Source organism: Diceros bicornis, chromosome 1 (assembly GCF_020826845.1).
Source record: "Diceros bicornis minor isolate mBicDic1 chromosome 1, mDicBic1.mat.cur, whole genome shotgun sequence".
NCBI lineage: Eukaryota > Metazoa > Chordata > Mammalia > Perissodactyla > Rhinocerotidae > Diceros > Diceros bicornis.
Genome location: NC_080740.1, coordinates 47336071 through 47361379, shown reverse-complemented (window position 1 = coordinate 47361379; position 25309 = coordinate 47336071). Strand labels below are relative to the sequence as shown.

The following is a 25309-nucleotide window of genomic DNA, read 5'->3' as shown; positions in this document are numbered from 1 at the left end:
CATTCTAATAATTTTTTCTTGGATTTTCAAGGCAATCTTTTGTTTGCAAATAGTTATACCTGTGTCTTTCCTTTACAATATTTATGTATAATATTTATTCTTTTGTGTCTTATTGCATTAGTTAGAGTTAGACTCTCCATTACAAGGTTAAATAATAATGCTGAGAGCAAATTACCTTATTTCTAACATTAGTAGGAATACTTCTAATGTTTTACATCAAAAACAATATCTGCTCTTGTTTTATGCTAACCTTTACCAGTTTAAGGAAGTTCCCTTCTATTGCTAGCTTGCCAAGACTTATTGTTTACTTGTTTTTAATCAAAAGCAATCATTGAATTTTAGCAAATGCATTTTTTGCCCATATTGAAATGTCATGAGTTTTTCCTCCTTTGATCTATCTATGTAGTGAATTACGGTAATAGATTTCCTTGTGTTGAGTCATCCTTGCATTAATAATAGTTATGTGTGCCAGGAGCTATGTTAAACACAGTTACTAGAGGAATACACATTAAATATTATTGTATCCTCCTGATGAACTGACCTGTTTTTATTATGAAATTTATTATTAATTGGAATATCTAGTACATTTACATTGAATATAATTATTAATATGGTTGGGTTTAATTCTACCATCTTGCAATTTGTTTTTTATTTGTCCCATCTCATGTTTGTTTCTTTGTTGGTTCTTTTCTCTCTTCTTTGGCCACTAAAATGTTTTTTAGTACTCCATTTTATTGCCTTTCTGATTTTCTCTCTCTTAGTAATTGCTCTGGGGGTTACTGTATACATCCTTAACTATTCACAGTCTACTTCTAATTAATATTATAACATTTCATGTAGAATATAAGAATCTTCCAATAGTAGAATTCCATTTATCCTGCCCAATTCTTAATGCTGTTGTCATATTTTACCATTATATATGTTAGAAATCCCACAACACATTGTTATTATTTTTCCTTGAACTAGCCAATTATCTTTTAAGGAAATTTAAAGATGAGAAAATAAAATTCATTTATATTTACCCACATATTTACCATTTCCAATGATCTCCATTCCTTCGTATAGTTCTAAGTTTTATCTTCAGTCCAATGAAGTTTCTTTAGCATTTCTTTCAGTGCCATGACTACTATAAATAAATTCTTTCAGGTTACATCCATCTGAAAAAATTTTTTAACCTCCATTTTGAAGAATATTTTGAAAGATAGACTGCTTGGGGATTTCTGAGCTTTTTAGAGGTGCAGATTGATTTTTTTCCACCAAGTTTTGAATATTTTGGGTTATTATTTCTTCAAATTGCTCTTTCTCACTCTCTTTTTCCTTTTCTTCTTAGATTTCAATTACATGTGGGACAATTGACATCATTCTACAAGATACTGAGGCTCTATTCATTTTTTGTGTGTGTGTGAGGAAGATTGGCCCTGAGGTAACATCCATTGTCAATCTTCCTCTTTTTGCTGAGGAAGATCAGCCCTGAGCTAACATCTGTGCCCATCTTCCTCTATTTTCTATATGGGATGTTGCCACAGCATGGCTTGATGAGTGATGCGTTGGTGCATGCCCTGGATCCGAACTTGCAAACCTCAGGCCACAAAAGCAGAGCGCACAAACTTAACCACTATGCAACCGGGCCAGCCCTCTATTCATTTTTTAAAATCTATTTTCCCTGTTTTTCAGTTTTGATATTTTCTATTGATCTGTTTTCAAGTTCTCATACTTTTTATTCTGCAGTGTCCAATCGCCTCTTAAGCCATTGAGGGAAATTGTCATTTCTAGTATTTTAATTGATTTTTTTATAGCTTGTATCTCTTTCAAGATTTCCCGCCTGTTCGTTCATTATGTCTATGTTTTCCTTTAAATCTTTGAACATGTTTACAATTACAATATTTAAAACTGTGTCCTAACTCCAAAATATGAGTCGTCTCAGAATCTCTTTCTATAGCCTGCTTTTTAATCCTGATTATGGATCCCATTTTCCTGCTTCTTTGCAAACGAAGTAATTTTTTATTTTATGCTGCATGGTATGGATGATATATTGTAGAGCATCTAGATTATGTTTTCGCTCTTTTAAAGGTGTAGATTTTGGTTCTGGCCAACAACTACATAACTGGTTCATTCTCTTGATTCTTTAGTCTTCATTTTATGCTTTGTTTGGGCAAGTCTATATTGACTTTGACCTTAATCCTAGGATATGATCTTCTCCTTGTTCCTAACGAGTATCCTTTCTGGGGTCTCAGTTGAATTACTGATGTGCTCAGTGATGTCTTTCCACTATGGCTGGACCAAAACTTCACTATCTTTTAGCACTGCATGATCTCTGGCATTTCCATCCATTTCTTAGCTCCACAGCAGCTCCTGTCGTGCAGAATCCTGAGGTCTTGCAGAATTTTAACCTGCACATGCAAAGCCCAGACCAGCTCTCAGCCAAAGAGCTAAGGAGAATCTCCACATTGACTTCTGAGACCTCCCTTCTGTACAGCTCACTCCTCTCTGGAATCCTACCTTGAAAATTCCAGTTGCCTTTATAGCTTCTCTGTTTCAATTTCTGCCTCCTTAGCTCAGTAAGATTGATGTTCTTCATTTGGCCTCCACTTTGCTGTGCCACATTCAGGAAAGTGCCCCCAGACACAGAATCAGGTTAAATGTGGGGCTCGCCTCATGTATTTCCTGTCTCTCTAGGACTCTCCTGCAATGCCTATTTTCCAATGTCTAAAAATAGTCACCTCACATATTTTGTTCAGTTTTAGAGTGGAAGGGTAAATCCAGTAGCAATTACTTCACCATGGGCTGGAAGTAAAGTTGTGATAGAGGAACCTAATTGATCTCTTTCTTTTTATTCTTTCCATCTCATTTCATGGATTCTTCTCATTATATTTTCTTGTAGCTCCCCCACTTCTCTCTCTCTCTCTCTCTCTCTCTCTCTCTCTCTCACATACACACACACACACACACACACACACACACACACTCTCTTTTCCATTCTTTGGAATAATAATACTTTCTATGTTTTTTTTTTTCCTTTCTTCTCTTATGGTCTCATTTTAAATTGGTCTTGTTTAAAAATTTTTTACCGGGGCTGGCCCGGTGGCGCAAGCAGTTAAGTGCGCGCGCTCCGCTGCGGCGGCCCGGGGTTCGCTGGTTCGGATCCCGGGCGCGCACCGACGCACTGCTTGGTAAGCCATGCTGTGGCGGTGTCCCATATAAAGTGGAGGAAGATGGGCACCGATGTTAGCCCAGGGCTGTCTTCCTCAGCAAAAAAAAAGAGGAGGATTGGCGGATGTTAGCTCAGGGCTGATCTCCTCACAAAAAAAAAAAAGAAAAAAAAAAAATTTTTTTACCATGTTTGACTTTATTCTCCATCAATGTTAAGAATGCAGTTACAAATATGGACCCTCCTCGTTTGACATAAAAACTTTATCACATTTTACTTCCTCTTTTCCACCTCTCTCTTCATCCTACATCTCTAGGGAGATTTTTTTATGATAGACAATTTTCTTTTTAAAACTCTTTATTATAAATTGTACTTAGTTTCACAACCACATGCAAACAATTCTTTAGACTTAAATCTAAATTTTTGTTGCTCACTGCTCTTTTTTCTAAAACATGTCTTTATCTTTATTAAATTCCTTATTTTGATTAGATTTTTCTTTTTTTTTTTTTTTTTTTTTGTGAGGAAGGTTAGCCGTGAGCTAACATCCAATGCAAATCCTCCTCTTTTTGCTGAGGAAGATTGGCCCTGGGCTAACATCCGTGCCCATCTTCCTCTACTTTATATGGGATGCCGCCACAGCATGGCTTAACAAGCGGGGCGTCGGTCCACACCCAGGATCCAAATCTACAAACTCTGGGCCCCCAAAGCAGAGTATGCAAACTTAACTGCTAAGCCACTGGGTCAGCCACCTGATTAGTTTTTTCTTGAAGGTCTACTTTAGGTTATATTTTTCAAAAAGCGTACATGAGTCATATAATTTCTGAATTTTTACAAATCTGAACCAGGCTTTCATTTGCCCTTGTATTTAGATAATAGCTTGGTTTGGTATATAATTCTTGGAATATAATGCTTTTTCTTCAGAGTCTGTACATTTTCTCTGAGGTTTTCTAGCATTAGTGTTGCAAATAATAAGTCTAATGTCATTCAAACTTTTTTCTTTTTAGCAACCTTTTTTTTTTCCAGTTGGCTGCTTCCAACACTTGTTCTTTATCTAGGACATAGAAAACCATCTGAGTATGATTTCTTTTCATTATACCTGCCCAGTTTTGGGTAAGCCTTCTCCATGTAAAGACTGAATCCTTCACCTCAGAGAAATTGTCTTCTTTTCTTTCTTTGATTATTGCTTTTCATTCATGTATAGTATTTTATCCTTCTGGAACTCCTATAATAACAATATTCCTTCTCCTGCCTCAATCTTTTCTGCCTCTTGACTTTTCTCTCGAATTCCCAACTCTTGGAGTTTATGCACTACATTTCTGGAAGAATATCTCATAGTCACTCTTCTTTTTATTTTCAAGACCTATTTATTGTTTCCCGATTACTACTTTTTTGTAGAAGTCTGCACTTTAAAAAAAATTAATATAGGATCCTTTTGAATCTGACTAAAATTAGCTCCCCCACCCTCAAATTCTTCCCCTTATTCTACAGCAAATTTATTTTACAAAAGATTATTTAATCTGAATGCTCACATTTGATAGTCCTCATTTGAACTACTAAATTCTTAATTAATCTGGCACCTTTTCTCTTCTCCTTACAGGGAAGAATTAGTTTTCCCAGGATGAACAGCCACAATGTGAATAGTGGCTCATCTGTGTCCCCTTCCTTCTCTTCCACCTCTATCGTTTTCAGCTAAAACTCCTCAGCTTCATGAATATAGGAGAGGTTTCTGATGATGACACACAAATGATAGTCTCATGTTCTTTTTACATTCATCGGGTTGTTTCTTTCTGAAATGGGAAAAAAGAAGAGATCAAACTTGTGATTAGGATACCACCTTTGTCACAGAAGTTTCCATTTATTTTTCCTAGATTATGACAAGAAAAATTTTATATTTGTTTCTCACTTAGGAAAAATAAAATTCCTTAAAAGAAAAATTGGATATATTTCAAGTTTCTTCCCCATGGAGAAGTAGGAAAGTTCTTTTGATTCCAACATTCTTATGAGAAGAGCCTTTTACGGGGGGCAGAGAGAATGAATTTTATATTACTTTCCCACCACTAAAAACATTTTGAAATACTTTCCTTGAAATCACCTTTTACAATCTTGAATTTACTGTAGACTTTGGTGTCCAACTGCCCAAACCAGGACAGAGAAATATGCTCATGAAAGTTAACCTCTGCTGAATACAACCATGAGGAAGAAAAAACATTGAGAACATCTGTATTTTATCCTGCCAATATGTTCTCTCTTATTCTGGAAGCACAGGATGTCTTTACACTGTCAGCTGCAAAAATATTATCTCTCTGCAGGAAAGAAACAAGTGTGGAATATATATTATGCTACCACATTACATGCATACCTAAGCAGAAAACAAAGAAAATAACCATTTAATATATAACTCAATTTTGCCTCCAGGGACAGATAAAAATTTTTATTATAACACCCAAATGGTACAGTATATAAATATACATGGGAAATGTGATAGGACTAAGTCAGGTTCTTTTGGCTAGATGCTGGTGGCTAAAAATTTATCATTTGACCCCCATTCTAATCCTTCCTTTCCCATAGACATGAAATAGGCTATATTTTTTATGAGGGCCAGGAATTTGGGTCAAGGGAGACTAAAACCCATCACCATTTTTCAGCAAATCATTAATTTCTAAATGTCTGTGGAAAATAACTATTGGCTGATATCTTTCAGCATCATTTCAAACATTATACCTTATATAGTTTACTTAATAAACAACCAAGATAGTAAAAAAATAAAAACAATAACTAAATTGGTGATTTAATAACTTCAGATAATTCTAGAGGCTTAGTGGTGTTTACCCTTTTTGAAATCAATAACTTTTCATTTGGAATTTTAAAGCTACTTTAATGAGCATTCTACTGGCAGCAGTTTTATTTAGGATTCCAGCTTATACAAACAAAAGAAATAGAGGCCTTTATCTAGATAACAATTTACAGTTAACTTTTGCAAACCACATGACTGATTTGAATGTATAAATCCCTGCAATCCCATTATATATGCTTCTTAAAAAATTTTAATGCTTTTAACCAGAGAAGAGGTTATATAGGAAAAGTGTTCTCAATGTGAGTAATCCTGATATGACTCAGTTATTTGCAACTTGTCTGAAACAGCTCTTCTAATACTGGTTCTATCTTTGAAAGCCCATACACAGCAATAACATGACTTCCTTATAAACAGTAAAAGAGAAATATCCTGCGATGTTACTGGCTTTCTACGTAAGTTGCATGTTTTGCTGAATTATCAAATTGTAATATTTGTCAACATGTAATACTCTATTTCTTTGTATCTTCACATTCACTTACTCTGATTTAACTCTGACAATGTCTTCTGCATTGTTTCTCTCTATAAGAAACCTTTTGGGGTCATGTAATCTATCCACATAAAACTAATTAGAAACACCCTCCACAAAACAATGGGCTAAATCTATTCTTACTGTAATCCACAATACTCTGCCTCTGTGCCCCAGAGACCCAAGTAGCTCTGGAAGTCTCCAGAGGGTGTTCAGGAATGAAACTATAGCATTTGGGCTCATCATTGCTGCTCTGTGGAATGCTGTCCTGTCTTGCATTGATGTTGCCTCTTGGAAGCACTTCAATGCAATCACGCCCGTAATGCACCAAAACTATGCTGCATTCCCTTCAGAGTTTACAAAATGCATCATAAGAATGATTTCATCTTCTGTTATAATTTTACTTTCCACAGAGGCTCAAAAATTAGTCCTTGGGCGATGTGGGAGATAGCACCAAGTGATGCCTCCCCACCTTGCCCCTCTCCCGGAGGCCCTATAACAAAATCTCTCCTTAAGCCAAAAAAAGTGCAAATCACACAAACAAATACCCGGGCTGACTCCAAATCCCAGTTTAGTCTCAGCCAGAGCCGCTTACCACATTTAAATATCTGAAGGTCACCCTATATCAATAAATAATCCACTGTGTTGCTTCACGAACATTCCCATGCCATGCATAAGGAGAGCGCTTACCTGAAAATGAAGTTAGCACAGAGGAAGGAAAGGTGGGAGACGAAGAGAGGCCCTTACCCACCTCATCTGAGCCCCTGAAACCAGCATCCACTTCTGGTCTCCCCAGTTACATGTGCCAATAAATGCCCTTTTTTGCTTAAGACAGTTAGAGTTTGGTGTTATGCCACTTGCAACCGAAATAATTTTGACTAATATATTAATAATTATGAAATTTTATTGGGTTAGATAAATATCATTGCCTCAGGAACTTAAAAGAACAAATCCCAGAGATTTCCAACCGTGAAAACTGCAGCCCGATGAGTGATTTAATTAAATATGTACATACAGATCACTCCTGAAGCCACACATAGAAATGAGAGACAAATCTGAAGAAGAAGGAAAAAAAACTTTTTGCATTTGAAATGATGTATTAAGGAGAAGACATCTGCCTAATGTCTAGGACTGGGAAGATAAATGGTTCCATTTTATGTTGTTATTAAATTGTATTACTCTTCATTAAAGTTAAATGCATTTAGAGGAATTAAGCTTATCAAAAACTTGGCAGTATAATATAAGCGATGATTCTTTGTTTATTTGACGACATCCTCCTGTGAATTGATTCACAATTTTAATTTTGTAAAACAATATTTCCTTGATGGGGACTGACAGAATGATGTGAACTGCTGCATCATTTTGCATGAAGTCATATCAACTGTGAAAGGAAACAGAAGCCAAGTGACTTAACCAATTTTTCAAGGAGCATTATGACAATAATATTTCTACGTTGTCAGAGGGATCACATCAATCGAAGAACTGAAATTAAGCTTGAGGAGACAATCTCCTATCCTTTTTAAGATAAGTGCAATGGAATTCTATAAAGACAAAAATTATAAATATTTTTAGTGAAAAAACCTATTTTAAAAAATATGTATCAGTATCAAGCATCTACTATGGATACACGGTAAGCAAAACAATACACGAGAGTGCTTGCAACCTGGTAAGAAAGGAAAGCATTAATCCAATCACAGAGAATTATAATTCCAACAGGGACAAATGTTACCAGAGAAATGTGCCTTCCCCCATGGAAGCCCACACTGGGGGCTTTACCCTAAGCAGATAGACCAGGGAAAGATTTCGTAAAGAAGTGAATTTTGAAGAATGAATAAGCTCTAACTAGATGAAGAGGGAAAAGAGCATTCCAGTCAGAGGCACCAGCCTCTCCATCGGTATAGGGAAGGATGGGGTAAGAATCAGAGACCTAAACCAGCTGTGAGCCCAGAACCCAGGGAAAGGAGGTGGAGAGGGAGGAAGGACAGGCTGTGCAGGGTGGTGAGTTTCCTCCTAAAACAAGGGGCAGATCTCGAAGGCTTTTAAGTGCGGCCTGGGAAGATCAATTTTGCATTTAAAAAAAAAAAACAGGGGCCAGTGTGGTGGCATAGTGGTTAAGTTCGAGTGCTCCGCTTCGGAGGCCCAGGATTTGCAGGTCCTGATCCTGTTGCAGAGGTATGCACAGTTTATCAAGCCATGCTGTGGCGGCATCCACATATAAAGTAGAGAAAGATGGGCACAGATGTTAACCCAGGGCCAACCTTCCTTAGCAAAAAGAGGAGGATTGGCAACGGATGTCAGCTCAGGGCTAATCTCCACACACAGAAAAAAAACTCTTGACTTCAGGCTGGATAATAAATGGGGGTGGAGTCAGGATCCAGGCAAGGGAAAATGGTAACTGGGGCTGGATAGGAGTTTTGGTAGGGCAAGATGCAGAAAGGCAAAGAGAATCTTCACGGCAGTTTATCCTCATCATTTACGGAGAATCAGCGCTGTGAAATCTGACTGAGTCTATCTGTTTTTCTAAATTTTTTATTAGGAAAAATTTCAAACATATAAAAAAGTAGACAGAATAATATAATGTATCTCTGTGTACTCAACACCCAGCTTCAACCACGTCAAACTCTGGGCTAATCTTGCTTAATCCCATATATATTTTTAAAAGTTATGAACATTTCAAACCTCCAGAAAAGTTATGAGAATAGTATAATAATCATCCATTTATCATTCATCTGGATTCAGTAATTGTTAACATTTTGTTAACTTGCTCTATATGTGTGTGTATATATATATTTATATTTATATGCACACATGCATATATCATCATCTATCTCCTAAGACCAAAGGCATTCTCCTATATAACCATTATACAATTATCACACTCAGGAAATTGCACATTATCTAACATACAGTCCATATTCAAAATTTACTATATGTCCCAACAATGTCCTCTATAGCTGTTTTTTCCCCTGATCTAGAATCTAAACAAGGACCATGCATTGCACTTCGTGGTCCTGTTTCTTTAGTCTCTATCAATCTTAAAGAGCTCCTTTGCCTTTTTGTCTTTCATGACATTGACGCCTTTGAAGAGTCCAGGTCAGCTACTTTGCAGAGTGTCCTTTAATGTGTGTTTGTCTGATCGTTTCCTCGTGATTAGATTCAAGTGAAACATTTTGGCAGTACTATCACATAGGTGATGCTGTGTCCTTCTCAATGTGTCACATTAGGAGCCATATGATGTCAGTTGTCCTGTTATTAATGATGATTCTTTCACTTTTTCAACCAGTTCAATTCATATCCTGTAGACATAATCCATTACTGAGGAGACCAGACAAGGACTGCAAAATATAATTTCTGTTTCCCTATGAGCCATCTTAATGCCAAGAGACATTAACACAGGTCATTTATACAGACAAAGCTTTATCAGTTTTATTCACAAAAGGTGGATATAGATCATAAATAGACACCAACAGAGGATGAATATCCTGCAGCAATGAAAGGAATCGGTACACTTAGGAATCAGAATCCTGAGAAGTAAAGCATAGAGGTGAAGCACATGGTCTCAGGAGCCAGGCTGTCGGGGATGTCATCCTGGCTCCGCTGCTCACCACCTGTGTGACTTTGGGCAAGTTACTTACCCTTTCTGTATCTGCTTCCATATCTGTGACATGGGTCATCACAGAACTCATCTTATACGGTTGATGTGAACATTGAGTTTCTACACATGCAATGTCTGGCACACAACAAGCCCTCAATGGTGTGATGATGATGATGTTTCCAGTGAAGGACGACTAAACTCCATGTATTGACTAAAGGAAGACCCTAGGTCTTCTTTATAAAAAAATATTGTCTGAAATTTGGAACATGTTAGAAATATGAGGTAAAATGTCCACGTTTGCATAAAATCACTAACATCATCATCTAATGAGAACTACTTGGGGCAGAAGAGTTTGATTTGAACAATCACATGACAAGCGTCAACATTTCCCAAATAATAAGCAGTAATCTTAACAATAAAATGTGTCCAATGTCATTTCCCATTGAGGATTTTATTACCTCCTGTTTATTAGTGATATATATGTGACCTGTGTCTGGTGTGTAAGTGGATATATAATACTGACATTCCCACAGAAAGATCTAAATCACAAATAGAAAAAGACCTGCTCAAAGATCTAGTCAAGGATCTAGTCTAGTCTTAGGATCACTCCTTAAACCTTACAATTACAACTGGGTTTTAAAATTTCAAAGATATTTTTCTGATTAGGAAACTCAGCCACAGTATATTTACCCCCTGGCTTGTATATGCATATTTGGGTGTGTGGTGGTGGTGGTGATGCTAGGGGTTATCCTTGATTTTATCTCATTACCCTTTTTTGGAACAATAACTAACTTTCTTTTCTCTATAGGATTTTCACTGTTAGTCATTCATGGCTTAATAAAACTACTCAATTTTTAATATACTCTTTTTTCTCTTAAGTGAAATAATTATGTTTTCAAATAGAACAAAAGAGTAATCCTTAATTTTGTATTTTTGTGATTTGAGTTTTTCCTAAAATGTGTAATCATAATGGAAATCACTTTTTTCCTTGAAAGCAATATAGAAAAAAAATTAGAATTTCTAAAAGTTAAAAGTGACTTAAAGAATTATTATGTATTTTGTTTTCACTTTAAGAAGAAAAGGATCAATTGACATACATCAAAACTTAAGAATATGGAAAAGAAAATTTAAATAAGTAATAAAATATTTACTTTGGTACTATATCATGGCTAATTCAGGAGACGTCAAGGCAATGTAGAAACATCTAGAGAAAACAGAAATAGAGGAAGGGAGCAGGGAGAAGCAAGGGAGGGGCAAAGACGCAGAGGGACAGAGAAAGTCTGATATCACTGGCCTCTGAGTCCCCAAATCTCACCCAGCCCAGGACTCCGGGTTACTGCCCCACCCCCATGCCTTCCACCCCTCTCAGCTTGCTTCCCTAAACAGCTCCCCCCCCGGGCTTCCTCCTGCCCAAGACTCCAGACTTTGGTCATTACATCTCCAACTCGGTTCACCTACCCACACCCCAAACGTACACAATATGTTTTCTTTTCCTTTGTCTCATTTTTTCATTCCTTCCATTTGTCAAAGTCAAATAACTTCTACCACAGGCATAAATTTTACAGTCACAAAACCCAGATGTGCAAACACAAAACTCTCTTTATTTCCTCAAAACTGACTTAGCTCACAGGCCCCCATTTCCACAGATAGAAGAATACCTAACTTTGCCAATTCAAGGAAAACTCAGGCATTTCAGGGATTTTTTTCTCAGTTTCTCTGGGTACATATGAAGTCAATATGAAATTCACCCTCTTTCTTATTTCCTTCTATTCTCTCCATCAATCCTCTAAACTTGGGGGTAGGAGGTAATCATAAGAAGGGTGGAGCAGAACATGCGTAAAGAAGAGGGAGCTCATTCTAGAAGAGAAGACAGTGAAATAGTCAAGGAAATACCCAATCACAACACAGATGAATTTCCTGAAAGTGTTATGGGAGCACAGAGTGAATATAAAGAAGCACAGACGGAGCAGAGAGAAAATAAATTCAGCCACAAGGAGCCAAAGAAAGCTTCTGAGAATAAGCAATTTGTAAGTTTCATCTTCAAGGGTGAGTAGGAGTTAGTCAGTTTAAGAAGATGGGGAAGGATGTCTCAGAGCATTTGCTAAGGCATGGAATCACAGGAGAGTGTGACATGCTTGGGAAATGCAAGCAGTTCTGTATGGCTAGAGCACAGGGAATGTTTGGAAGAGTGGGTAGGAGAGGAGTCTAGAGAGGCGAACAGACTGTATGTCAAGCCAAGGAGCTAGGATTGTATTCTCCAGGCCAAGAGTCGGCCTGCTTCCTGGTTTTGTAAACAAAGTTGGACACAGACAAGCTCATTTGTTTACATGTCATCTATGCCTGCTTTCATGCTATAACGTCAGAGTCGAATAGTTTTGACAGAGACTGTATGGCCTCTAAAGCCTAAAATATTTACTAGGCAGCCCTTTACGTACAAAGTTTGCTGACGCTACTCCAGCCCGCTTGAGTAATACATGTACCGTCTTTAAAAGGAAAAGTTCTCACAGACCTGGAGAGCCCCTTCGACATTATTAGTATATGGTTATTAAGATTTGTACAAACGTAAAACTATTTAATGCTTATAGTTCTTATGCAACTATAAAAATTTGCATATTAAATTTAAACAAAAATAGTAACATCCAAATTAATATTACTAATTCACTGTGACAGATGATATTGTTTGTGTAGAAACAAATTTCCACTCCTAACATAGGACTGGCTGACCCAGTATAGGTTCTTTTGAATTCAGCAACTTGGGTAGTGTGATGGTTTTAATTATTTGAACTAGGGTAAAACCTTTGTTAATATAACAAAAGACAGTGACTTCATTGAAATTTATCTGTCCCAGATGCCTCATTTGGGGGTACAAAGCCCCTCTGCCTTCTTTTTCGTGTAAGCTCTTGATAATTATAGTAATGCCCATTGGTACAATAAAAACACAAATGCACAAGCAGGCGCTGAAGTCAATTGTCAGTACTCAGTTCTAAGGCAGCCATTCAGGTTATATTTTGCTTATATTTTTAAAAAGTAATTTAAATGAAAACACAATAATTTGAAAAATATTACAGAGAACTACAGATCTGAAGAAATCTAACAAATATTTCTTGTAGCAACGAGATAGCTAAAAACAGCTAGTCCAAACTAGGTGAACCCAAGAGGTGGCAATGGATTAGACAGAAGAGGACAAATGTAAAAATATTCATGGCTGGCCCCATGCATAGTGGTTAAGTTCACATGCTCCACTTTGGTGGCCTGGGGTTCGCTGGTTAGGATCCCGGGCATGGACCTACACACCACCCTTCAAGCCATGTTGCGGCAACATCCCATATAGAAAATAGAGGAAGATGGGCACAGATGTTAGCTCAGGGCCAATCCTCCTCAGCAAAAAAAAAAAGTATTCAGTATACTATCTGGACAAGACTTTAACATCCAATGTTGTGGGGAGGAACGATGTGAGAGATGATTCAGGAATGACTCCCAGCTTTCTGGCCTGGGCAAGTACATTCATCGAGGTGAGCAATACAGAAGAGGTAAAAGTTTGGGAGGGAAAGATAATAAGTTCAATTGGGCATGCTGAAATTAAGGCATCCGCGAGACTAAGTCTTTATCCTGAATGAAGTTAGGTACATCGGACTGCACAGCCATGAGTGAGGACTGGCTCAGATATAAAGATTTGGGAGCTGGAAATAAGTGGTTGTTGAAGTATTTGTATAGATAAGATGGTCCACATAGAGAAGCAGAAAGTGAGAGAAGAGGAAAGCACTAAAAGATACTTCATAATGAACTGGCCGTTAGAGGCAGCCATATAAATAACTACACACAGGCATCTACAAATACATTCAATTCAGGACGATCTATGCTAATGGATGGACATTGTAATGTGCATAATATGAAATATCAATACAAAAATCACTTATATGCCTTTTGGTGGGTGCACAGAGGAGAGAAGAGTTTGTAGAGGATTTATTTATGTTTGCTACAACTTTGGTCTGCACTCCCAGAAGGCACATTACCTTAAATAAAAGGGCAAAATGGTAGGGAATGTAGCAGTCACTGGTAGCTGTCATTCAGTATCCATTACCCCTTCTCCCTTATTAAGAGAACCTTAGTTTTTCTTAGAGTGGCAATGTGCCCAGCTGAAAACTGCATTTCCTAGCCTTCTTTGCACCTATGAATGGCCATGTGACACAGCTTGGGCCAATGGAATATAAATGAAAGTCACCAGATGGAACTTCTGGGAAGGCTCTTTAAAAGGCAAATAGACTCAACTTACGGGATCCTTTGTTCTTACCCTTCTTCCTGCCTAGAAACATAATGTTAGAGGTGGGACAACCATATTGGCCCCAAGAAGATGGTAAGGATTACTGAGTGGAAATATAGGAGGGTCCTGTGGGCTTCATGGAACCCCAGTATCTGCTCTAGATTTCCTACTTCCAAATGTAAGTAAGAATAATAAAAGCTCTAATTTTTTTGTCACTGTTTTCTGGGTTTCTGTTCCTTGAGGCCTAGTGCGATTTCTGCCAACACAGAAGCCCTATTTGAAAATGACCTCAGGTAAAATCTCTCCTTAGATAGCCTTCAAAGGTAATATAAGGTCCAGGAAAAAAAGAAGAGTTGATTCCCAGCCAGATGCAACAGGAATCCTCTCGACCCTGTGACTCTGGCCACCTGCTTCAGCCCTGGATTAAACAAAGTGAGGAGGAAAAGGACGGTGGGCAGCCAGGAGATTAGCTGGCCGTGTTAAACAGGTTTCCTACAAGACCCTGTCTACCAAATCTCCAAATTCTAGCATCCTCTACCATGTTTTTCTTTTTTGTTTGCATTTTCCCCTTCATGCTTAACCTAATGGAAGAAAAAAAAAGTGAACAATAAATATGAATACTATTACTGACTAATCTTCAGTGGCTTCTCAATGTCCACTCAATCAAGTATACGTAGGGTAATTTATTGAACTATTAGTCTGTGCTTTGTAGTACCAGTGTTTTCTTCCCCTATTCCAATCAAGTAGCCAGGTTAATTGTTGCCTCATTTCAGGGAGCTTTGCATCAGAAGCTTGAAAGCAAACTTCCTACTGCCCCTACCTTCTCTTTGGTCGTCAAGTGCTTGAGTTCCAGAAGTGGATTATGCTGGAGGAGGGAGGCAGAAGCAGATGTAGCAAAGGAGAGAAAGGAGATTGTCCTATACTAGGAAGGCCTGTTGGTTTCCACAAACAGCAGAGACCCATGTCCTACTCCTGGCAGTACCTGGGGGAGAAGACAGGGCCTCCGAGGTACAAGACTGTGTGGTGAAATGAAAGAGGCTGTAACCCTGGGCAACAGAGCTCACCTGTAAAGAAAGATTTCTGCAGCCCAAAAAGAGCACAGAAACAGAACTGCTGCCATTTAAGAGTCTGTGACAGCTTTGATAATAGGACTACCATGATGAACCAAGAATTAGGGCAAGTTTCTCTATTTTTCAAGGAACCACAAAAGTCTCTGAGATACTGAGAGAGGGAGAAAGAACCCCCAAATGACAGATTGAATTTACTTCCAGCAAGGTGGGATGAAGGCTCAGAGGAATATCTTGCATGCGCCAGTTTGTGATTCAAGAGTTATTCCCACTGCCTGTAGCAATTCCTTCTGCTGGAGTCTGAGCCTCAACAGCACGGTCTCCTCACCCTGGTGCTCCAGGCACTGGCTTTTCTTCTCCTGCATGAATTCTACACTCCACTTATTAGTCTTTCCTGCCTTGGCATTTTCTGCCCTTTGGGAAAACACATTCACTCATTCAACAAATCTGTGCCCATTTTTCCTATCCTGAAACACTTTCCCCTCACAAAACCCTCCTTGATTCTGAAATTACAAGTCATAATTCCCTCCTTTCCATCTCCAAACTACTGGTTTGCACTTCTCTTGGGATATTACTCTGTATTACTTTGTGCTACTGTCTCCTATCTGCACCCCCCAACTACATACACCTTATAAAAAACTTATTGAACATCTACTATGCACTCTGAGGACAGTGGCTATTAGTTTCACAAGTACCTAGCATAATATGATATATGTATTCATTTACCAGCCAATATTTTGTGAGGGCCTACTCTGTTCTGGGCCGTGGAACACTAAAAATGAACCAAACACAGACTGTCCTCGAGGTCCTTGAAGTCTGTGTATTATGGTCAAGGCTTACAGGTTTGAACAGAATAAATTCTCAATGAGTATTTGTTGATACTAATTCTTAACATTTTAGAGCTATATTCAGATACTTATAGGAAATTTAAGCAAAATGAGGAAGATAATTTTGTTGGGGAGTGAGCTTCCTGCTACTTCAGAATATGCCACCTACACTTGGGGGGAGGGGAAGGTAACCATTGCACTTACTAAAAATATAAAATAGAAGGAAAAACTTAAAAGTGTGCTTAATCATGTTCATTTTGAAAATAGATAAGATCACTTTTATTTTCAAGGCATATGTGCAAGTAAAACTACTATTACCCCATAGTGAAATCCATGAAAAATGCTGAGATGAAGGAACTGTTGTCCAAAAGCTACCTTCTCTTCTCAGGGCTTGCTTCCTTAGCCTTTCATTCTTTTCTGCTGCCACTGCTGCTTTGGAATTTGCTGTTATGTGTAATAAGACTCCATCACAAATGTTTGTGGATAAATCAAGAAATACTCACTGGAGATCTTGGCACAGGCCACAGTCGAGACTCAATCCCTGATCTTCCTTCCCATGCTCCTCATCCTGGGTTCAGGCTCTCTCTCTTCTTCCCACTTCTCTCTTCTCCTGACTCTACTAGCCATTGGGGACAGACTTTCTGTTTTCAATGTCCCAAGAATGTCTCTAAGGTCTTATATCTTAGTGAGTGAGTGAAGGGAGGAACACCAGCTTGGAATCAAGAAGCATGAGCTTATTTGGTCGTTTATTCATTCAACAAATATTTTGAAGCATTTTCTCTGTGTCAGGCATTGGTCTAAGCCTTGGAAAACAGTGATGAAAGACAGCCAAGTCCCTGTCTTCAAGAAGCTTATATTCTAATGCAGAAAAACAATGAACAATTACACAGATAATCAAGAAGATTATAGATAGTGATAAATGTTATGAAAGAAAGAAATGGGTTAATGTGGTAGATAGTAACTGTAGGGGGGGCGCTGTCAGGGAAGGTTTTTCTGATATTTAAACAGAGACTTGACGGATGGAACGGTGTTAGCCAGATTCCAAGGAAGAGCATTTCATGCATCTCATCCTGAGATGAGAAAGAGTTTAACACGCCCCAGGCACAGAAAGGAGGCCAGTGTGTCAAGAGACAGCAGGATGGAGAGGGACCCTATGTGAGGTCAGTAGAAAAGGATTAGCTCATGGAGGGCCTAGCAGTCATGGTGAGGAGTTTAGATTTTAATCTAAGTATATGAGAAGTATTCGATGTGCTTTAAGCAGAGGAGTGGCAGACTCCATTCTTTAAAGATCACTACGGCTAATGGGTGGAGAGTGAAATTAGAAATACTAATTAGGAGATGACTGCATAAGTTCAGGAGAAAGAAGGGGAAGGATTCAATACTTTAGAGTTGGAACTTGCAGGACTTAAATATGGATCCATGTGTGAGGTGAGGGAGAGTCACCAAGACGGCACCTGGATTTTTGGCTAGAAGACTTGAGTAGACGGTGGTCCCCTTTACTGAGATGGGAAAGCCTTCCAAGCCTGCCTTGCCTGACCCAGGGCAATTTGGTCTCTTCAACTTTGAAATGAAGATATTGACACAGATAGACTAGACAGGCTCAGACACTTCTTCAGCATTTAAATATCGTAGTTCTACTGAGTAATTAGAATATGATATGTTTTTCTTGCTTCCCATTAGAAGAATAGCACAAGGTTTGGAATAACAGAGGCTAGGAGCTCTGTAAAGCTCCCACAAAGCTCCACAAAGCCATATGACTTTGACAAATAGACTCTCTATGCCTCAGTCTCATCTGTAAAATGGGATCATAAAACTGGATTTGCTTCACTGGGCTGCTGGGACGGATAGGTAATATAATTATGTAAGACACCTGGAATATAATAGTGCTCAGTTAATCACACATCTGACAGACTCAACACTTGTCCCTTCTCTTCTTTCATTCACTTCATTCACTTTCATTCACTTCACTTTTTTCTCGGGATGCACTAACTCCAAGATCGGGGATTCCCAGAGCAGAATTTCACCTGTGTCCCTCCCTGAAGTTGTCACTCAGCCCTGGACCTCTCTGCCTTCTCACCTGGAAGTTGAGGGCAATGCAGCCAGCTCCAAGCCTGTGGACTCCATGTTATCAACACTAGGGTTTCAGCATTTGAGCCTAACTTCGTCTTATTCACTTTTCCCTGTCTTCTAGCTCCAACCCTCTCCCTGATGAATAGGGCTTCAAGAACTAGGTCTGAGAAGAAAATGTGATGGAATGCTTCAGGCTGCTGGTGAGAGAGATCTCATGCCCTGAAACCCCAAAAATACACCCTTTTGCTGTTGATGATTGTGGGGGAAGAGGGAGAATCCCCCTCTGCCCTTTCCCTTAAGGTTCTTATGGCTGGCCAAATAACTAACAAGACAGGTTAGCAGGAGAAAATAATACCAAGTTTAATAACATGTATACATGAGAGAAACCAGGGACACTGCGTTTCTCAACACAATAGCAGAAATTCTCGTCTTAAATACCATGTTGAGCTAAGGACAAAGGAGGATGTTGGGGGTGAGGGGAGTCAGTTACAGGAGATTACCACTAAAGCACAGTAAACAGGAGTAAGGTTATTATGAGGATTTAAGGCCTCACTTTCCACATTAATAAGTTTCTAGAAATGTGGTCATCCCCCTCTTCCCAATACAGAGAGGGAGATATCTTTACAAATGGGGATTTCCCTTATAAATGTCAATGTTTTTCTGGAAGCTCCTCGCAGGGCCATCCAGAGAATGTGGCCAGAGAGGCAGAACTTCTGATAAGATGGGCTTGTTGGTGCCTTTCCTATTGTAACATCTATTTTACGCTATATTACAGCGATCAGATAGAAGATCTGTTCCAGGAAGGAGTTACTATGTCAAATTCTTTAGGCAGTTAGTGGGGGAGGTCAAGTGTCTGTCAGAGAAAACAATCAAGGTAAAGAGATATATTTCAGGGTGGCCAAATCTTGATCTCCCACACGATCACATTACTTGCCATTTGGAGAATGAGATGCATATACTACAAGAAGGGATATGATGGTCTTTGCTGCCAACACCACATTTTTAGGTATTGAAAACTAAAATTTTAAGCACCATAAAAATTCACTGATGAATGCTTCCCTTTGTTTTTTTATTTATGCCTCTCTTTTTCATTGATTTCATTCACCCATTTTCCCTTTCAGGAAAAAAACCCAAATAATAGAATTCCCCAAGTGTCAGGCAAAAAGATGTTTTGCAAAGGTTTCTTGCTATCCTGACAGAAAAGCAGGTTATCTCTGTAGTTTCTGCTGTGGCAGCTAGAGGGAGTGCCATTCTCCCTCTACCCGCTTCCGGCCTCACGCATTTCCTCCCATTTCCCTCCCAGCTAAGGGCAGACGGGAAGAGACACAATGGAGGGAAATATGCACACATACACAGAAGCAGAGGGGGAAGTGATGTGAAAAGAAACAAGCAACATGAAGTTCACAGATCGCATATCCTGATCTTCGTGCTTGCTCCTCGCTCACACAGCTTTAGCCGCATTCACACCCATCACCTCTCCTCAGCCTGTTCTACACCCTCTCTCTACACCCGGTTCTTCAGATTCTTCAAATGTGAGCTCATCTCAGCCTCACCCATGGACGCTCACACACAAACTCACCCAGCACCTCCCTGAATATGCTGACAGGCCACCGACTCTTTCTTCCCCTCCAGCTCAGTGCTCGCCCCTGATGCCCTGTGACCCTGACTGGGAGAGGTGACTTGCTCTTACGAGGTCTTGGTGTGTGACTGTAAGGCAGACCATGTGGCAGAGCCTAATTCCAGAGAGGCTGGCTGCTGGAGGGCTGCCCAGCCCCACAGGCAGGGAGGGTGTAACTGGTGAGTGACCCCAGTGACTGCTGGCAGACACTGACAGAGCCAAATGCATCAGTGCCCGAGGTGCCAGCACAGGTCACAGAAGAAACAGGGGCAGCTGGTTTTTGTGGGCAGGGCCAGGTGCGGATCTGGAGCAGGGGTAAAGGAAGCCACAATTACATTGTCTTATATTTGCAGAGAGATTTGAGCTTTCCTAAACTCAGGAATGAAGACCCTGGTGTATCTGTTACTTCATGTAAGGAGGGTATGTATTACAATCCCCTCTTTACAGGCGAGAAAACTGAGCCTGTATGAAGGTTAAGCAGCCTGTTCCAACCAGACAGATGTTCATGACAGAACTGGGCTAGATTCCGCTGCTAGGGTGAGAGTTTTACCCAAAACATCATTGACTTGTATAAAATCACGTATCAGGAGCAAACTTATCACCGGGGACAGTATCCCTGACAGGGCTTAGCAAGGTGAATGTCAGATTTCTCACCATCTCACATACATTAGACCCTACTATGGTCCTTTAGCATGTCCAGGTACTCCACAGGAGGGGCAAGGAAAGAGGTCACAGCTAACGCCCAGAAGAAAGAAAAGATGAGCAGATGTGAGGGCTTCACCATGGTCCCCTATAGGACCCGCTGGCACCAACCTCTCATGAAGTTTGTGAAAGCTAGGAGGGCCTCACTCTCTCTCCCTCCCTCCTCATGGACGGAGAGTCCTTATTGCCAGAATGTTATAACTGCAAGAGTTCACGATGAGGAGACTGCAGCCCATCCACTAGAGATTTTTCCTACAGGAAGTTTCTTTCTTTGCAACTCAAAGACAGAACATTTTAATAGTGCTCCCTTCCTCCCCACTACAATTTTAAGGAAGAAAAAGAAAAGACCAAAAATGAACGATGTCTTAGTGGTAATCAAAGGTTTGGAATGAGAAATGGGTGTTTTAGTTTTCTTTTTAAATTGATTCTCCTTTTCTAAAGCATTTCTTTCAAAAAATTAGTAGGATTCAAGGTGACAGCAGGAATAAAGTCATGATAACATTGTGACTAGGAGGAAGAACATCAGGGAGAAATATGTTTCAACAAATTTTTTGGCAACAAGAAAGAGGACAGGACCATGTTACTGGATAACCCAAGTGAAGGAAGCTGAGACCCAGAATACTTTTGGAAGAAGGCTACAGCAGAGGTGGGAGCCATTCTTTGTGGCAGAGTCCTAGGAGACCCTAAATGTGTAGATGACAAGAAATAACAGCAGAACTAGGATGCAAAGCAGCAATTGGTATAATTAATTAAAGGACTGTTTATGAAATATCTGGTCCAGGTAGCCCCTCCCACCCCATTCCTATCTCCTTGCATCAAAGCAATTAGAGACTGTGGAATTTGAGCTACAGAACTGCCGCCTTCCTACTCCACACCCACATGCCCTAAAGAAAAACCTTCCTGTCAGCATGTTCCACCCACAGAGCTCACAGTCAGACCCCTGGGCTCTGATGGTCAGTAGAGACGCTTGTAAGAAAACAGTACCCACACAGCAGCAGGGGAAACCCGTGGCACTAATCTATAGGACTGATCACTAACACTCAAGGAAATCCACAGCCAAGATGAGAGGCTTGAGAAGGGACCCGAGGGAACTTTTTGGGTTGATGAACCTATTCTCTGTCTTGGTTGTGGTGGTAGTAATATGACTGTATACACTTATCAAAACTCATCAAACTCAACATCTTTAAAGGGTGAATTTTGCAAATTATGCCCCAATAAACCTGAACTTAAAAAGGAAGCACAAACCATGAAAAAAAAGAAGGCTAAAGTTGTTGGCATGTGACATGGTCTGCAGCAGTCCTGGAGAGTTCATCAGCTTGTCTGACAGCACAGGGGAGTGACAAATGGAAAGGCTGGCTCCATCTTAGCAAAGGCGTTAAGCTGGCCAGATCGGCTAGTAGCAGAAGGGAGAGAAAGTGCTACATAAACTGAGGACACGCCAAGTACCAGGCATTCCGAGGACCTTATTTTATTTAATTCACAACACAGTGGATATGACTACTGAGGAAGATGTCCCTCATCTGCCTAGATAGGACTGTTTGGGGGTTTCTTACACCAGCCTAGGACACCTAGATACGTGCTCAATAAATGTGAACTAAAGGTCATGAAAACAAAAATAAAACTAAACAAGAGAGCCTTCTTATAAAAAAAGAACAACCAGAAACAAGAAAGTGTTACTGGAAGTTAAAAATATGGTTGCTAAAAATTTTTACATGTAATAGGAAGAGCTGAAAATAAAATTAAGGAAATCTACAAAAACATTGAACTAAAAGAAAGAGATCAAAGATATGGAAGAAAAGTTAAAATCATAGAGGATCAATATAAGAAGTCCTACACTCTGCTAACAAAACTGGCAGGAAAGAACTGAAAAAATGGACATGAGAAAATAATTAAAGAAATAGTAGTTGGTGAGTGAATAAACAAAATGTGGTTTATACATTCAATATTATCCACCCATAAAAAGAAATGAAGTACTGATACATGCTACAATGTGGATGAATCTTGAAAACGTTATGCTAAGTGAAAGAAACCAGCCACAAAAGGCCATATAGTGTATGCTTCTATTTATATGAAATACTCAGAATAGACAAAGCCATAGAGACAGAAAGTAGATTGGTGGATTCCAGGGACTGGAGGAAGAGGGCAATGGAGAGTGACTGATAATGTTTATGGGGTTTCTTTGGGGGATGATGTAAAGGTTCTGAAACTAGACAGTGGTTATGGTTGCACAACTTTGTGAATATACAAAAAACCATTTAGTTTCATGCTTTAAAGATAAGGTGAATTTTATGATATGTGAATTAGATTTTAATTTTAAAAAAAGAAATGGAAGAAAATTTCCCTGAACTCACAAAAACAAAAACCATAAGATTTAAGATTATTAAGCAGAGTAAATATATAGATACTCATTTCCAAATCCATCCTTATAAAATTGAACACAACAGAAAAAGAAAAAAAAAGCTAAAAAAGCATCAAGAAAAATTGAAATAAAATTGGCATCAAATATCTCATCTGCAATACCGCTAGAAGACAATGGAACAATGCCTTTTCATAGTTCTGTGGGAATATGGTATCGACCAAGTTAGAATAGGAAGTCAGACCCTATGAGAATAATATCTTCCAAGAAACAGTATGATTAAGAAGTTGATATCTTAGTGATATAATGAAAACATTTGTGTTTCCACTCTCCACAAGAAAAAAGTAAGGCAATTAGCAATTAGGATGAAAAAAAACCAGTTGTTCAAGAAAACAATATACAAATATGAACAGCGAAAATGTGGCATGATTTTGAAGAATTTGAATGTAAAGATAGAGAATCCAATGCCTAGAACATGTTCCCTTGAATAGTTTAGTATTATAGGGTTGCATTCTCTTTTCTAGGGATTAAACCACTTCACTTGATTCTTCACTTAATAACATTTACAGAGTAAAAATGTAAAAAGTGATATTTATTGAGTTAAAGCTATAAATGTAACCAATAGAGTAAATGTAATAAATATGAGGAGGGAGTAGAAGTTAGAAATAAATTACTCATCTTTCAGAGTGGGGAGGCAAAAGATACTGTCTAAATAATATGTTAGGAATAGAAGAATAGTCAAATTACTTTAAATTAGTCATAACCATTCAGGACTAACGGAAGCAATTAAAAGTGGTTTCCTCTGAGGAGATTACTGGGAGGTGGGATAACAGATGTTCATTTGTTATTTAATGACTTTATATATTGTCCAACATTTTGTTTTACTACATGTAAGGATGACTTCTATGAATTAAAAAAATAGAGCGAGAATAATTCCCAGGCCTGCAAACTTAACTGACTGTAGTTGTTAGGAATATTTCCAGCAGCAATATACAGAAAATTTGACTAGTGGTGGCTTAAATCATGACATCTGTTAATTGTTTAAAAAGAGATCCAGAGGTCGGCAGAGTTGTTTGGTGGCTTGATGATGTCAGTGAGAGGCCAGGCTCTTTCCATGTTTCTGTCCTGCCACCCAAAGCCCTGGCTATGGCCTCCACTCATGATCCCAACATGGCTGCTGAGCTCCAGGCACCAGATTTCTCACAACCACATCCAAAATCAGCAAGGAAATTAGCAGAGACAAAAAGGACTAACTCCCACATGATGATTTCCTTTTATTTTTTTTCCAGAAACCACTCTCCCTTCTCCCTCCAACCGATTCAACCCTCACTTACTTCTCTTACACTTCATTGGCCAGAATTAGGTCACCTCCTCGCCCCTCAACCACTCACAGGCAAAGGCATAGTTCACCAGAATTGGCTTAGACCAATTCATATCTCATCACCTGGGGCTGAGCACATTGCTCCCTGAACAAAATCAGTGTTCTTGAACAAGGAAGAAGAGAGAATTGACTGTTGGATCGGGTCTACCAGGCTGACTGACTAATTAACTAATCAACTACCATCCCTCATAAGGACACAACTGCCAACATATTTGTCAGAATCACAAAGCCTGAATTCTCTCATGACAAAAGTCTATACAGTCATGAGTCCTTAGTCCTATATTGATTTAATGTGTATTAATCTTTTTAGATAAAACCATTAGTCATGTGTCAGCATCTGCAAATTAGCACTGGCTTCTGAGGAGAAACTCTTGAGAGGAAAAAAAATCACATCACTGCATTTTTCAAAGGTTCAACATCAAAAATTTATCAAGTGTAAAAACCCAGTCTGTTTGATACTGTTAAAATGATTAATTTTACAAATAGCTACTAGAAACCAGACACATCTGACAACCTGAAGAATTAGAAGAGGAGGCAAACATTTTCCTTTCTGAATTAAGAAAAGTTAGTCCTGTTATTTCCATTTTCCCTCCTTTGTATCACCATAGTGTCTCTTGAACATTTCTTAAGTCAAAAACTTTCCTGGGGATTCCGTACATCAGACAGTTATTGGCTTGCTTTTCAGCAACTCCATCATGGCTGATTTACTAAGATATCATAGAGACTTTCCATGAAATCTATACAGCAAAAGCCCATAGTGCCTCATAATTCCCACCAAGTTTAAGTTAAAGACTTGATGCATAGATGGGATCTGACATATTAGTGTTGCTCACCAGTTCACTGTCAGAGCAGGTCTGAATAATTAGCACCAGCAGCTCGTCTTTCCAGGTATTAATACCTTATATCATAAATGTCAAGCATAGCACAAAGATGCAACTGGAAAACCTCTGAAGGGAAGGGAGCC

At 39.0% G+C, this 25309-nt stretch overlaps 1 long non-coding RNA gene across 1 annotated transcript in view; it reads right to left on the bottom strand.

The window, feature by feature from the left end:
* Positions 1-3357: 3357 nt before the first annotated feature.
* Positions 3358-25309, bottom strand: part of LOC131404740 (uncharacterized) — a 49531-nt gene continuing 27579 nt past the window's right edge. The window contains exon 3 of the long non-coding RNA XR_009219843.1: positions 3358-4935. This is a non-coding gene — a long non-coding RNA (uncharacterized LOC131404740). The remainder of the gene's footprint in view (positions 4936-25309) is intronic.